We start from the raw sequence: 14,605 nt of genomic DNA, 5'->3' as shown, positions 1-14,605 counted from the left end.
TAATCCAGAATTGAAGAGGCACAACGATTTAAAAGGAAAGAGTGTTGAGATCTTCATTTTAGATCAACATTTTGGTGTAAAAATCATACGATTGTGCGAAGATCGGACCAACTATTTGGATGCCACAAGCGATCGTCTATGTTTGCGATTCAACTAGACAATTGCCAGGATTTGCTTGCATTTGGCACTCGCGATTGAAGTGCCTGTCCTTCTGCGTTTGAATTAGGTTCTCGCGTTGTGACTCTGATTTCAAGCACGATTGCCAACCGCACCGATCATGCGATCTAAACGAAAATAAATTATACCAACAATCTATAGACCACAGCAAACCGACAGCTTCCCACCAAGCGTCCACAGCTCGATCGCGATAAGGACCCACCAATCTGATCGCTGGAAATCGAAACCAAAATTCGTTCGTTTGCCAATCGAACGCAGAGATGGCCGATAAGTTTTGATTTATACCTTTTAGAAAGCCAGATCAGCAGATCATGCGCTCCGGCGGGCCGTGTGACCATTTTGGGGACGGGCACACCACCACAACGATTCGTCCGTTCGAAGGGCCCCCAAATCAAGACGAAACCTGTTGAAACCTTCGAGCGCGGGCCAAGTGGACCTTCAAAAAAATCGACGCCCTAGTCTGTCAATAAGGCTTTCGGTTTGGACACGATTCGTGCCGGAATGTAAGGCCAGTGCAACGAAAATTGGACCCACCAGCTGCAGTCCTCAGTCCTCTGCTGGCCCAAAACAGTTCCTTCCAAGTCTTAGTTGGTGTGGCTTTCTACCGATGCGTTGACCCTGCCACACGCCAAGCCGCAGGTGTGTGCCGAGCGCGCCTGTGAGTCGAAAGTGAATTCCTCCGTAGGGCCCCACTGGGTGGTAATTGTTTTACCTCGGGAAAAATTTCGCAAAATGATTAATGACATCGGCGGGCACCTTCGCACCTTGAGCATTGCGTCGTCCAAAGTCGGATATCACAAGCGAAGCGCTAATCAGTGCGAAATAAAATTGGAAACGTAAAAACGCAGCCCCAACAACCGCTCCGAAACACGCAACGGCCAGCCCGGCCGTTGGGGTTCAATGCTTCCGCGACGACGCGATTGGGGCAGGTTATCTGGCGTGTTTGTTTCTTTCGAACCCGCCCCCCACACCGTCAAACACTAGCACCCAACAAGCGGGGGCCCTCCCAAAAACTCCAAACCGTGTCAAGTCACGCCAACCAGCCGGCGACTCCTGTCCAGATATGGAGCCCAGCCGGGAGATCCGCTTGGAACTCCCGACTCCGGCCTGGACTGACTCAAACGGAAACGGACGCCGTGCCGCTGATAGAAGCGCGATAGAAGATAAGCGAAAGCGAAAGCCGCTCGCTGCCCTATTCAGGATCTGTCAGAAAGGATTCCGTCCGCCGACCAAGTCTCTTGGCATTCCCGCGGGACTTGGGACCCCGTGGACTCCCGTGGGGTGTCGAGAGTGAAAGTTGAGATAAAAATTAAACAACAACCGTCGTCGTCGTCGTGGAGGTCGACGTCTTCTCGTCGGGGGCCCCGAAATGATTGATTGTCTGGCGCACAGTAGGTCCGCTGGCTGTTTACTACTGCCTGACGTTGTTGCTGAAAAGCTCGCCCTACGTCAATGCCCTTTGAAGGACTTCGGCAGGGGGCTGCCACGAGGGGTGTAACCACAAACCGACGCGTTTTTCCAAAGCCACACCACTTCTTGGAGCGCCAGACCCTCCCCTCAGACCCTGGTGCCAAAGGAACACAATTCGATTATGAGCTTTAGGTCGGCTGTCAGCGGCACGTTTAGGGTACCGCCGCGCTGCCGACTACGGTATTGCTCAGTTACCGCAACTGGGGCATCAACTACTACTGCCATTTGTTGGGCTTCTTGTTGGACCTAGTGACCTGTGCCTAGGAGTCAGCGTTCCAGTTACGGTAGACAAGTAGCACGTCACATGGGGCGTTCTTTTCCAAACTGTTGGACAATATCCAGTATTAGGAAATCCTCCAATTTAATTAACCTTCAAACATCAAACATCGCTATAGACCTCTACACCTATCACTGACTTATAAACATGGTTTTCAAATAATAGATTCAAGATCTGTGTTACTCTGCTAATGAATTACTTCTCTACTTGCGAGACCCTGAATAGCTAATGGTTACGAACGAATTGGCCGTAAAGATGAAGACTATACACAAACCAACACGCTCGGTCGATAGAAAATCGGCTTCGGCAATTGGAAAAATCGACCACTGCCGTTAATAACAGTCTTTAATAGAGGCCCTCGGTCCTCACTACTCTGATCATGACGGTGACAAGCGACCGTACACCGTAAGGCTTCCCCGAAGCTCGATAACGATAGCATCGGGTGGTGATGCAAGGGCTGCCCACTAATTAGGATTACGGTTCCATCCAACGGTTGCCCGGCCCGGGCTGCACCAAGCAATTGGATTATTTGTTCAAAGCCAAAGCCAAATCATCGGGAACGGATTGCAGTGTAAATTGGCCCCCGGCTGGGACCCGGGGCAGTAACATGCAATTTGGTACGCTCTCAACCATGCAGCGATGCTCCAATTTCCGCAGCCCAAAAGAACGAAGGAATTCCGTGATTACGAGGAGGTCGTAGTCGTAAAGCGGGTGCATTTTATGTGGATCTCTCACCGAGACGCTCCGGTGCAGACTGAGGTGACAATCAATGCAATATACGGCCTGTTAATGCCACCGTTTTCTACACTAGGCGTCTGTTGTACGAAGCCACACGCTGGCCCATAAAACTACTTTCCTTGTAACTTGCCTTGTAACACACTTTCGGAAATCTCTTTTTCTAGGACACTCGTGACCCACACACACACACACGCACATGATGATCACTCAATCGACACAACGTCAAAAGGCCGGCGAAAAAAAAAGAGTTCGAGCAAAAAAGTGAAGCTCCAAACGCGGCGCGATCGTTGCAGTAATTAATTGAAAGCTTATAAATTATCAAACCACCCTCTTGGCGAGGTACTTCCGGCGCACCGGCCCCGAGTGCGCTGGAGAAAACCTAGCGCCGCCTGGGGCGTCTTGGTTAATGACAGCAATTGCCGTTTTCGGTGGGGGAGGCCACCTCAAGTGGCCGTTTCTTTTCCTCGTTGGCAATGAAAAGTTGGTTCCGAAATCCGGAAAACCAGAAGCGCGTGCTCACAGACACAACCGTGTGTGTGTGTGTGTGCGAAGAAAAACAATAAACCAGACCCAGGTCTGGTCAGACCGGTAGGAAAATAAATTTTTCATAACTCGTGAGAAATCCGTGCCACGAATAATGGTGGAATCATGAGGAAACGCCACCGAAAATCGCGACCACTTCCCAATTTTAAGCGGTTTGTTTTTTCTAGTTTTTTTTTTGGCGTGGGCGGCGGTTCGAAACGGGGCTGATCGTCACCCCCGCGCTTTGTTTGGTGGGGTTGTCTTGTTCCGAAAGTCTAAAGATTCCGTCCAACAGTCGTCGATGGCATTTTTTTGTTGTGGGGAGCTCTAAAACACATCACATCACACTCAATTAGCATAATAACCTTGAAAGTGATGCCCGTGCTCACACCACGGAGAAGCAGAAGCTGCTGTGAGATGTTGTTGGACGTTGCTGTGTCTTTTTCCCTTTCACATCATAACCAGCAGCCGAACTGGCCGTGTGGGTATGTGGTCTGTGCGCATGGAAATCCGTTTCCTTTCGCGTTTCCATGCCCTCGATTTTCTCGTCGATTTTTTGATGGTTTTTTTTTGACGACGAACAATTTGTGAATGGCCAACTAGCGGAGATGTTGAACAATTTGGCTCGTTTACATGTTTTTTAAACTTTGTGCCGTGTGGCGCTGCAATTAGTAACCCTATTTTCATCCCATTACTGGAATGGAATGGAAAGGGGGAAAAAAATCATGCTTCGTTTCTGCAGAACTCGTTATGCTCAGATCTGGACCACGTGCAACATCGATTTTTGTTAACTTTACATGAAAAGCCCAAACGCCTTAAATCATGACATTGACACCAATTTTGCTTTACTCGTTTCGGTTGGGGGTCACACTTAATGTGGCATAATTCCGTTCCGCACGATCAGCTCAGAATCAGGCATCGTTATGAAAAGATGACAATCGTTTTGCTGCTCATTTATCTCCCGAATTGTTTTATTATTTTAATTAATAGCAAGAAGCGATTTAACTGGATTAAAAGCATGAGCTCGAATTATTGCATAGTGCTGAACCTTAAAAAATATTAGCACCCACCTCAGAGAGGCACTCCTTCCCCAACAATCTGCCCCTTTCCAGCAAATGAGCCACCATTAATGCTCTGTTTATGTCGATTTTGTTTTTATCGATCCCTGAACATAAACCACCGCTCGGTGCGACCGCTTGGCGTGACGGCACTGCGCCACCGCCACCGACATTATTCGCACTCCATCAGGACATTGCGTATCGGAGCGCGTTACCAACAGAAGTTTACGATTTTCTTATTCCGGTCCGATTCGACAAGACACTTCTCGGGAGGGCCAGAGGTACTCGGAGCGAGAATCCGAACACGGCCATTACGTTTCCGGTGCCGGGGGATTTATTGCAGCACAGGGTAGCAAATAAAGCCAGCATACATTACGGTGTACGGCCCATTGCGTGTGAGAGAAGCAGCAGCATCACAAGTGGGCAGATTGAATTATCTGGAAAGCAGCATAAAAACCGGTGCCCCCCAGCCTCCGGCAGAGGAGCATAAAAGTGGTCCTTTCCACGCACGCGGCCACAAGACGGCGCAGAAATTCGGGACAAGCGTTCGGGAGCGGAATGTTCGCAACGCAACTTCCAACATCTAGGCCACCGACTGGCGGAAGGCCCTCCTTCACGGTGCCAGGACTTCGGAGGGTGCTTCGGCGGAGGCCGAGAATTTCATCGATCCGAAGGGCAATCGAAGGGGCACCAAAATGGGCAGTAGCCTGGCTGCCAAATGTCTCCAATTCCCGCTTCCGTTGGCGGGAAATTTAAGACACCGCGCTCACTTCGGCTTCCCCGGAAAAGCCGGCCCTCTTTTTCTGTGTGGGGTTGACATTTGGTTTTCCGCCGAGTGTCGAGCGGGAAGCAGATGCGCCGGGATACGAAGGACACGCCACCGACGACAAGCGTCCCGCCATGGATATGGGCCAATTATGGAAGCCAAACTAGAAGCCCGACTAGACAGCCGGCGTCCGGCGTCTCCGGAGGTAACGCACCGCTGACGCCGAGGGTCGGACAAGAAGCAGACTCCCTCGTCCTGCTGCCGGCGCGGTGTTTGCGCGAGGGTTCTTCGGCTCGATACAGCCTAGTCGTCCCCTAGTCGTTCCGACTGGCTACTTCCATCGCATTAGCACGTGCGAAAAGCACTTCTGAACCCTCTCGAGTCTCTGGAAACGCAGGCTCTCTTCTAGTTACCGACTTCGTGCCTAATGTCCTGATGGCGGACACCTGAGGCCCGAAGCCGGAGCTCATTTCACGATTGGTTGCCCGGCAGGCCGGATGCTGTAGATGTTTTTTGAGGGTGCTTCTTCCCAGCCGGCGCGTAAAGTCCGGGGAGGGGGCGCATGCCAAAGGTGATCAAATTGGCCGTATGACTGGAAAGTCCATTGGAAAAAGTGGAACGCGAAAAGCAATCTTTCACCTCGCCGAGGACGGGCACGCGGTCTTGGAGGAGTACTGCCTTCCGTGCCCAAAAACGAACCCGCCCCTTCGGGCGTAGTTGCGTAAGGATTCGCGAGCGGCCGGGCATATGGCAATATATTTCACTTTTGGGCGGAAAAACAAATCCATTCCCTGCACCTAGCCCGCGCAGGTGCCACACTCTGCGTCCGGTGGCCGGTCGCCAGACGCAGAAAGGTAGTGGATGAGATTTATGCATTTCTTCGGCACTTCTTTTGGGCGCGTAAATCTTCACGGTACCTTCGGGGTGCTTTTTGACACGCTCTCTCTCTCTCGCACTCGTATCCCGTGTACGGTGGCCTATTTTTTCGGAGCCAAACTCAGGAAAGTATTTCACTTTTATGTTGTGCCTTGTTTGGTCCGGCCCAAAAAACTGGCAACGGCAAGTCGTTTGATTCTTATTTCACCTCATATAGAGCCAATTTAAAGCCAATTTATGGTCTCCTGGAGGGTGCGCCCCGGAGAGGGGTCAATGATGTGTATCGCACGGTCACAGGCGCTCTGCATCACTCCTTTATGGTGACATATATCTTAATAAATCGTAAACATTGAAAAACATTCTTCCGCTCGTATCTCCGCCGGGCCGGCCAGGGCCTTTATGTGTTTTGATGAAGTGAAATAAATTACGAGCAGCTCAATACCTTATAAACTTCTTAACGAGTACGCGGTTTTTACCAAACCTTAGCAGCTACGAAGCATTTTATGCTCTTTTTGCAAATTCAGATACTTTGAATAAAAAGATCCCGTCAGGTGCATTATAACAATGGGACTATATTTTTTTATCCTTTCTTGAAACACATATTAAAATAACTTATCTTAAACATCACTAAAATAAAGTGCACTTGCCGAATATTACCATCACCGTCGTGCATACTCTATAATCAAGATAAGAACCTGAACCCAATTAAGGCCACGCTCACAATCGCTCTCTGTTTCTCTCTATTTCTCCCTCTCTTCCTTTCCTAACCTCTTCCACAGTTCAATTGAAACATTTATCCTCAAAAACGTTGTCGACGAGAATCCCGGTTGTCACCGGATACTGCGCGACGTTGACAACCGTTAAGGTTTTCCAACGCCCCCCACGCTGGCCACGTGTCCACGCAACCGTGACCGTGGTTTTCCCGGACCGGCGACGGCATTTTCTTTCGCGAATTTTCCTACCCCATCTCCCGCATCTCGAGCAGACGCGTCGTCTCGGCAAGCATCCGATTGCTGGAGCAATTGGACCGAAATTGGCTTACTCGGGTCGAGCGCGCGCTTATCCCGCTGTTATTCGATTTTCGTTGACGCTTCTGGACTCTCGCGTTTCTATTATCGCGTTCCACGAAGGATAAGGCCGACGACGACTTACATTTGGGGCGTAAGTTTGACAGTCGGAAAATTAATGATACACGGCAGACCATGGGCAGACGAGTTAATTAAGAACTTTTTGGACAGCCACGATATTTTTGCTTTTCCGATTATTTCAGCGTGCCCGAAAGGATATCGAGGGGTGACTAAAGTGAAAATAAAACATAGCAAATTGGGTTGGCTACCGGTACTAGAGCTACCGGAATTTGACGAATCTTGCCACGTCCTGGCATCAGGCCAAGAAGTTTGACAAATCAAAAAACAAAAAAATAAACCACATCTCGGCGACGATCCAATATCGGATCCGCACTGTTTTTTTACATCCGACGCCAAAAAAGAGTCAAAGAAAACGAGGAACATCATAACAGTCATGCTGTGCGGAACCGCCGCTTGGGGCGTTGGGTGCGTTGACGATTCAGATCATTGGCAAGGAGAGGCCCAAAGGAAAACAGCAGAATAAAGAAAAGAGCAATCGGATCAGCGTTCGCAATTCGAAAGGTTTGCCACCACGGTGGAGTCTATTGAGTCGCAGCACTGAGAGCAAAGGATGTTCGCGCCCGCAAACTGGTGACGTAATTCAACGAAGAAATGCAACGACTTTCTCACGATGTTTTTCTTTTATGCCTGCGGTCCGCGGGCATATGGCGCCATGTACCGGGAGATAATGATCGGTTTGCCAGTTGGGATGAGCATTATGGGCCAACGTAGTTCAACGTGGTTGCTAAACGGTGGCCGAAGAAAAGAAACCACAATCGATCGAATCGAAACTGTTGTGGCATTAAATAATGGAGACACTTTAAAAATTATCCTACTTTTCTGGGTTAAAGGCGTTGGTGAATCCCTTTTGCAAATTGTTCGTGCCATCTAATCCAATCGAAAGGAGGAAATCGAAAAGAATTGCGAAAATGCATCTGCAGACAGCTGTAGACGTCGCCATCGACCGTCTTAGTGGCTCTTCTGACAGCTTCCGCCTGGAACGTCTTAGCCATTTCGACGGATTACAGCAATGGAAACCGGAGGAGGGTGTTTGCTACACACGAAGTAGCGTCTTCTCTGACTAAATCATTGTTGCCATAGAAAGCATGTGCCCATTTATCGAAGAGCCAGCCGGCTTTTCACCTGAGTTTTTGTGACCGTTCTTCGAGTTTTCTTATGTTTTACAACCTCGGCCGGCCGGAACCGGGCCGATTCGTCCAGCGCCCAACGACGGACCCGGGGGGGCCTCTTCGGGCCATCGGGCTGTTTTATGTACTTCCCGCCAAACCAACAAACCGGAAAAATCATTCAACGAACGGCGGGCCGGTCGGTTGGTCGGTTTTACTTTTAACCTACCGTTCGTCAGTCTATTAGCACCCGAATGGAGGGTCGGGGATTTGGTGCATGCCGGCCCACGGGTTAGGATCAGTGGCCGGCGTCTTCCTTTCGGTCGTCTCCCGCCCACTTTCCATCTCACTCATTTAACGCGCAAAATGTGGAACGTGTGTTTGAAGTCCGTTTAAATGCTTTCAACTGCCACTCGCCGTACGTCGTCGGCCCGATGGTGAGTGCTTTTCCTTGATTGGCTTTTTTATCGTGCTTCCGTGTTGCCTTACGGATAAGGATGGCTTTGAGTAGCAGCTGTAACGGTCAGTTTTGATCTGAAGTTCGACTGAAACTTGGCGGCCCTCAACATATGTATTACGAAAACTTTGCAATCCGAAAATTGTTTTTCCATCCAATTCTCCGAGGGAAAAAAGAGTTTGCTTTAGTTTGCAAAGTCTTGATAAAAAACGGTAAAGTAAAACAAACAAGCAACGAAGCTTATCAAATCGTCGACCAGCTTTAACGGCCACCTAGAGGCCCCAACAGGGTTTGCTAGACTTCTTTTTCCGTATTCAGGCATAAAGGAGTATCTCCAACAAAAGATCACCGTCACGGTCGGGATTTTCCGAGAAAGAAAAACAACAGCAGCCCGTCAGAATATCAGTAATAAATAAAACAAATCATTATTTTTCTATCCATTTTGGCTCCAATGAAAAAGGAAAATATGCAGGATACGAGCCCAAAAAAGGGCTGGCGATAGGACCCTCAGAGAGCCTTTTCATGAAATCAAAAGATAGCACCGGCCACGCCATGGCCGAAAGAACGAGGCAAATCAAAGGAAAAACTCCGTCACGCCTGGGCTGTTCCGTTGGGAGTTTTCCGTCTTTCCGTCGGTTGGGGTTTCTTTTCCGACACCGAGACGATCGGAAACCGAGAGTTGTGTCCAACTGTGTGTGCGCGGAAACCGGCAAAAAAGCAGACGCCCAACGCGCGGTAATACGAGTTGGTAAACCTGAGCCTATTTATTGGAGATTTATGTACAGGCTCGTCGGTCGGGAAGAACAAAAAATAAATTGGAAAAAGATTTCCCCAGACAAACGAACCGCCGCACCGGGCACGCGAACACTAAACTTGCTCTGCAGTAGTGTTCCAGCGCTCCCGGGATTGACTCTACCGACAGTCCGAACACGGGAAACGATATCCTTTTGCGACAATCTCCGTTCGGGGGCGGGCCTGCGCTACATTGAAAGAAAATCGGAAACTTTTTGCCATCATTTCAATTTACGGCCGCTCGAAAACTTTCCGACTCCGGCATCCGGCAAGAATTGGTGGAAGTTTTGCGAAACTACTCGCAAAGCGTAGTGTAGTCGGGCACTTCTGGAGGCTGGTATTTGCAGCATCCTGGCGAAGGGGACTTGGCGAAATTCTGTATAATACAGCAAGTTGTTTTGCAATAAAACTTTGTTTCGAAAGCTTTGCCGCTGCAGGATGCGATTTACTTCAGTTTATATTTGCATCAGCAACACCACAACCACAGGCAGTGGAGAAAAGTTGCCTTTTCCGTCGCACAGTCCCAACATGGGATTTGGAAAAGTGCAATCAACACCCAAAAGCCATCAGATCTAACAAAAAAAAATGCTAATTCAAAAGAGATTTAAAGAAATTTAAGAAAGAAACGTCCAATGAATAAATGTGAACAGTCAATAGAAAGATGACTTCCAAAAATTGTGAGCAACAAAAGTAGACCTGCCTAAACGGACGTTCCCTTACGCCCGCGGCCTCGACTTGGTTGAGATTGGCTGATCAGATTGTACTTCCATCAAATCCGTTTGCAGCGGGTGACAAAACCTGTTTCTACTCCGCCGTCAAAACCGGAAAACAGGCGTCAGATACGCTCAAACCTCCACGACAATCAACCGTTTATCATCTTCTGGTCCGCGCGGAGTTGAGTAACAGCAACAAGCGTCGGCCAGCGTCTCCCTCAACCCACGAACAACAACAAACGAAACGCCTACGTCATTCTTTAAATATTCCTCCCCTGGCCCCGGCGAGCGCAGACATCGTCTCTACACCCGCGCCATCTTCGTGATGCTGCCGAGAAATTCTTGCCGAGCTGAGCTGGAACTATTTATGGTCCAAGGGGCATGGAGACATCGCGCCGAGAAGGAGTCCAGTTTAGCGAATCGGGTGGCAACCTTGAAACGGCTTCGACTCGTCCCGGAATGCGCATTTTGCAGGAATGGAATTTTTCGTATAATTGATATGGATTAACCTTGCTGGTGACGTAATTTAACTTTGCCACCACTGCCTTCCTGCTGCTATTGCGCCGTTTAAAACTGAAAGCAAATGAAATCGAATTCCGTGCCTTGGTGTGCCGAACTTGAAGACCGAGAATATATCGAGAAACGCAGTCAACACCAAAATCCACCACGATCCCGGCGAACAAATCCCGGCAGTGTTATCAAAGTTCATGTCCACTCCGTCGAAATCACCCAAAATTAACATAAGCATTCCAGACAGCGCCGGTCCAGTGCCGGTTCCCAATTCTTGACGGCACGCAAAACAGCCAAAAAGTGGTTTCTGGTGAGGAACCTGAACCGGTTTCACGAAGTCGTGCGTGGTTCCTCGCAGCTAGGTCCAAACCCAACATCCAGTTCCCGGGACTCGCGGAACCCAGGGTGATGATGATCAGGTTTTGGGCTTTATCCCCCCCCCAGCTAGGAGTGCTGACTTCTTCCTGAGACGATCAGCGATAGATTGAAGAATCGCTGGCGGGATGATCCCGCTCTGTGTTGTTGTGTTCTCTCCCGCTACATTCAAACCGGCGTGAGACGTAACTTTCACCACCCTTCACCGGAAACGAATCAGAAGGTCAACGGCAACGGAATTTATTTTGCAGTCACCTGCGGGTGCACCAGGACCAACGTCTGGCTCCAGGAATGTGTAGCCTAATTTTGGTTCGTTTTATCTCATCGTTTGCAGTTTTTCATTAGCCCGGGGACAAAGACAGAGGTGGCCATCCTAAACCGTTTTGGGGGCCCCATAAATCAGGGTTGCCATGTTCGTAACCCTTTAATTCAATCGAACGACCAAGAAAACGATAGATGCGAGGGAACGAACCACAATCTCAACCCGATGGAAGATTTCGTTCGTCTCTTCGCAACCCGTACGTTGTGGGCTTCGTCGAAACGAACCCAAAGCAATTTCATCGAGCCTTTTTTTCGCTCAACGTCGACTACATTCGCCGGTGAATGATCATCCCGCGCATCAATCAATCACTGCTCGCGAAACGTTAAGTAAGCCCACCGCGGTAGAAAAGGTTCACTTTGAAACGTAATCGACGAAAATACGCCTACCCGAAGGCAGTGATAATGCCTGTAAAAGGCACCTTGAGGATAGCAAAAAAGCTGTTGAGCTTGTGAAACAGTTTACGACAGTATCTTAGTCTAAGCCGCCTTGAAACGAAAGACCACATTTGGGGTCCGTTCTGTTTCTATGCCATACTTTTAAACACTTTATCAAATGCGCACCGCCAACGACTGTGTTGAGGCGAATAAAATATTCCAGTATGGTGTTTTATTACACACCTTGCCTTGAAAAATGACTAAAAATTTGCATAAATCTGCTCAAAGCGATCGGTGATCGTCGATCACTGATCACCGAACCACCGACCAAACCCACGGTAAACTTAAAGGCGCGAGAATTAAAGCATATGCTTGGATTATGACTCTTTAACACGCAACGGCACAATCGAATCGAATCCAAGAATGATATCACCGATAGATCAATAAAACTCGGGGCGTAACTATCCGTACACCTTTCCAAATTCGGCTCGATGTGCTTAGCTGTGCTATAAAAGCGGCTGCTACGAAAAACACGTTGAGCAAAGAACTTAAACCTCCCGTATACCAATATCTTAAACGGTGGCACATATTTCTTGTGCTTAATTTGGCCCAACGGAGCAAGAACGAACCGCTATCAATGAATTTCCAATTGGGAAGAATAGCGCATTGAAGAAGAAAAAACCCGGAAGAATCCGTTCGCCCCGTTAGATCAACCCCGGGAGGGAGAATTTACACCCCCGCCCAAAGAGGAGGAAAACGCAGCAGAGTGAAAACCTGGATTAGGCAGAGTGAATGATTTACCAAATTCAAAGAACCGTTTCCACCTCAGACGCAACAGATACAGCCAGAGAAAGAGAACGAAACGGAACGGATTAAGGGGGGGGTGGAAGACGATCAAATTAACCACCGAAAATAAAAAGCCTGTAAGCCACCGAGCCACCGTGTTGGAAATGAAAAATTGGTCCATCCCGAACCACGCGAAAGGTGGCCGGGCCGCGAAAAGCCGCGAAATTCGAAACCCACCGGTGAACCGGTAGCCGTTACGTTACGCACCGTCACGCACGATAACGGGGTACTAACGAACGGGACGGTGTTTAGCAGAAAACAGCGAACTGAAGCAAGCAAAAGAACTCAGATCGCAGAGAACTATCAAAAGAAAACTGGACAGGTTTTGGCACCTCCTCGGGCCGTCTAATTTTACGGCGAACATTCGAAGGTGAAACACACGCCAAACAGAACTAATCAGATCCAGACATCCAGCCCGGAATTGGCTCTGCACTGGGAGGAGCACTCTGAACGGTCTGCAGACTGCAATTAAAACCGTACCATCTTTGGCCCTGACGTCCGAGATCTCTTCTTGTCCGTCCCATCGCAAAGGGTGGAATAAAGTGCTGCGTATCGTTCCTCCCTGGAGCGCATCAGACCAGAGTTTGAATCCGGAATCCGGATATTTGTGAGGCAGAGCAATAGCAATCCCGGATGCGTATAGAAACTTACCTTTATCAGCCCCGTGCAGGTTATTCAAATGAAACACCTCATTCAGGCGTGTCCGAGTAAAAGACACATCGGATGCTGGGCACACGATCGTATTATTCTTCTTGTTTCGCCGCTAATGTTAATCCCGTTTTCCTTCGCCGCCGATTGACCTTTCGGATTGTTGCCAACTTCACTGGCAACCACTACGCTGCACGCTTTAAGCCTACAAAAACGGCTGCTGGTGTTGGTGCGCACTGGATGCCTACTAAATGTCCGAACACTACCGATCAGTAATATGATCCGAAGCCGAAATTTGCTTCCCACGAGAGCTTGGTTTTAAGTTGATTTTAGACGATTCACACCAGCACATACACACACACAAACGGAGGCACCAGTTTACGTTCCAATGATCAGTTGCATTCGGAGCAATAGTGCGACAAAAAATACAAGAATCGCTCACTCAGGGCACAACGGTCAATCGAACTTGCGACACCACAGTTAATCAGAAACACAAAATCCCCAAAAAGTGTCAACCCCAAATGATCCCGATGATTGAGCACATCGCACACGTTGAAAGTCAGCACGTGATAAATGCTGCGATCAGTCAGACCACGCGATCAGCAAGGTGTTGCTGTGATACTCGGTCAACCAATAGATTGATAGACGGATTTGCACTTCACATCAGTTGTCATCACGCAAAGGTACTTTTTTCTTGAGTGGTTTTAAAAACACGCCGACACAGGCACACAGAAATGCATGATATCACGTTTTGTGTTCACTTGTTCAATTAATCAATTACAGCCAACACGCTCAGTTCACTTTTCATGTGTGTGATTCAGTCCACCAAACGACTTAAATGCGGTTTTAAATAAAAACGGTTTGTCTTACAGGTCCCCCAAAACTCAAACGGCGAACCCACTGACCCGGCACACGAAAGTACGCAAGCTAGAAACGCAACTCGCAAACACTTACGGATATGGAGAGCGCAAGAAACCAACGTCGCGCGATACGCAAGCGAGTTTGAAAATTAATCTCAGTATTTTCTGACCGCCTCAGACTAACTTTTCGATCCTGCGTTCCCGGTCTCTTTCGGAAATTTTTTTGAATTTTTTTCATTTTCTGTTTTCCGTGAGAGAGCGTGAACACTTTCAACTCCACGGGGCGAGAGAGTCGCATTTCCACCACCAGAAAGCTCCACAATTTGAGAGAGAGTCGCTCCCACGGAAAGCGGTAGCGTGTTCCGAATGGCTGTCGGTTTTCCGGTCGGTTGAATGAAAAGCTAAAACTACTTGGAAAAAACGTAAACAAGCCACGTGCTCCGTACGTCGGGTTTCGTCGGAGCTTTATTGGTTCGGTGCGAGAGAGTCCATTTCGCTCCCCGGATGCTTGGGGAAACAAACGAGTTGGGGCTATCGCTACGATTTTGATGTGTTTCATTAACTACCATA

Source organism: Anopheles cruzii, chromosome 3 (genome assembly GCF_943734635.1).
Source record: "Anopheles cruzii chromosome 3, idAnoCruzAS_RS32_06, whole genome shotgun sequence".
Classification (NCBI taxonomy): domain Eukaryota; kingdom Metazoa; phylum Arthropoda; class Insecta; order Diptera; family Culicidae; genus Anopheles; species Anopheles cruzii.
Note: the sequence above shows the minus strand (reverse complement) of the source record.